The sequence below is a fragment of the Microtus ochrogaster genome, unplaced genomic scaffold (genome assembly GCF_000317375.1).
Source record: "Microtus ochrogaster isolate Prairie Vole_2 unplaced genomic scaffold, MicOch1.0 UNK46, whole genome shotgun sequence".
Classification (NCBI taxonomy): domain Eukaryota; kingdom Metazoa; phylum Chordata; class Mammalia; order Rodentia; family Cricetidae; genus Microtus; species Microtus ochrogaster.
Genome location: NW_004949144.1, coordinates 1,820,899 through 1,823,361, shown reverse-complemented (window position 1 = coordinate 1,823,361; position 2,463 = coordinate 1,820,899). Strand labels below are relative to the sequence as shown.

Here is a 2,463-nt window from a genome sequence, read left to right as displayed (position 1 = left end):
ATATATATATATATATATATATATCCTGTTATAAAATTTAACATTATAAAGATTATCTTGAGCAGAAAGATTCAGATAAAAAGTAATATTTTTACTTTAGTTTGTTTTATATACTACAATGATTGTTTTTGAAAAAAATCATTCTTAGAACAAATAATATAATTCACTTTAATATGTACATATATTTAATATGTACACACTAATCCTATTTTCTGATTATGAAATGCACGATTACCTGACAGAATCCAAGTGCAGGTGTTTTAGTTGTTGAGCTTACGCTTACAAAGATATGTATGTAAAGCTGCACAGTCTTCTGCTGGGAAACCAGAGGTTGAAAGCATGACACAGTTACATTCACCATGGGAATGTTCTATTATCCTGCAATGGTGGAAAAACAAAATGTGTATATACTTTATGTGGATAGTCTATTAAATGAGTGAATCCTATATAAGTGCAAATGAAGGATCTCATGCAAGTTGGCAATGACATCTTTACTAATAGTTTGGTAAAACTGATTACTATGAAAGACAAGTAGTTGGTTCTCCAGATTCACATGAGCAGTTCACAAAGATAATCATCATTATGTCTGTATATAATTAATTTACTGATACCATTATCTTGAGGCTTTCTTTGTATGACTTTTTTCTTGTCTATTGCATCATTCATAAAGAGTTACTTTACTTTGAAAGTTGAGTCTTTTCCCCAAACCCAGGTTTGATTTCTGCTCTCCCGAAAGACTCCAGTCCATGCAATCATTGAGAGGGATTGCAAAAATTCCTACCAGAAAATCAAGGGATTTTATCAGTATTAAGGCTCTTATTATGGTTTAAATGTGATAGTATATTCTGTTATAGTATGTTTATCATCCATTTGAATAATAAGTTCTCAACTTATTAAAGTTGAAACTATTTCTTACATTGCCAAAACATTCACATAGTATGTCATTTTGACTTAGAATTAACTTTCACATGTTTATAGTTACAAGTTCTATTCTTCTATTCGTGAGAAATTTGGCAATGAATTTATGTAAGTTTATAGATATTTATCCTCACAACACAAACATAATAGGGATTTAAAGAAATTTCCAGAAGTTATGAATGAAATTCTCTGATTGTTGTGCTCAAATCAATTTTTCTACTGTTTCTCAAAGTTCAGTTATAGAAGGAAGGTCATGGCTTACAATTGAAGAAATAAGTGATGCAGTGGATATAGTTTCTGCTTTCTGGGTGCCATGTTATCACTAAGTAGTGGAACCTCCACTGTTGTCTATCACCAAGGAGGTTGATTACTGAAAGGGTATCACTAAAGTTTCTGTTGACTACTGTTATAAATAAACTTGGAGAGTTATAATAAATGACACAAGTGAAGAATTCTGAAGGCCTGAAACAAAGCTGAAAGGGTTTGACACCTTAAGATGGGGGACTACAGAATATCAGGACATCCTGTGTTTCTTGTCCAACGGAAGGAAATGAACCTACTTGCTCTCTTTCAGAACCCAAGCAACAACATATAGATTATGTGAGCTCTCTTCTCCATGTCTAAGAGAGACTGGCCAGCAGCACTCTGCAAGTCTGAAAGCACCTAATGGGGTAATTGGTCATATGAAGTGCTTCTCTTACTTGCTGAAGGAAACCAGTGCAGGAGCTGGTGTCAGGGATCCCATGAGTACAAATAGCCATGTAAGATGCCTCTGTCTTTGAGGGTGTGACACTCACTCCTTCCCTCAGGGAACACCAGATAAAGTGGGTTTTCGAATATTATGTTTATATAACACAGCAGTGAAAATTCACAAACTGCGGATCAATGCAGGAGCATGGATCAATTATTTGCTTTAAGAATAATAGTGTTTTTTCCTCAACACCACAATAGGTATTACATTAGTATGGAGAAAAAAAATTGGACTGACAGTTTGGTGTCCTGCAACGCCAAAAACTCTAGTCTGCTTTACATAGATAGTGAAGAGGAACAGGTAAGAGCTGCCTTGTGTTAATCATTGCTTAACCATTTTTCCGGTTGGTGTGATATGTATGGAGTCCACTCATATTCTTATACATGTTTCTTGTATTTACAACACTGTATAACATTTCATTGTTTTATTTTAGAACATTTTATCTATATTTGTGTACTGAATACTTATTTCCAATTTTTTTTATTTTATAGAAACCATTCTTTTACAAGTACATTTACTCTGAAATTAACTTTGTCATTTAATTTTACCATACACAAAAATATCTATATGTACTTGATAGCTAATATTGATCAGAATGTGAGTAGCTGGATGTAATTAAACTCAGATAACTAGGTAGACATTTTCATTTCCTTCGTGTACATTCCCTATGCATATTCTTTTTTTTTTCTGTTTGTCTATCCCATTTATTTTTTTTTATTTTTTTATTCTATTCTTAATTTTTTTTTTATTAAGAAAGAAAAAAAATTTTCCGCCTCCTCCCAGCCTCCCACTCC

At 32.8% G+C, this 2,463-nt stretch overlaps 1 pseudogene; it reads right to left on the bottom strand.

Moving 5' to 3' along the window:
* Positions 1-260: 260 nt before the first annotated feature.
* Positions 261-2,463, bottom strand: part of LOC101984353 — a 19,882-nt pseudogene continuing 17,679 nt past the window's right edge.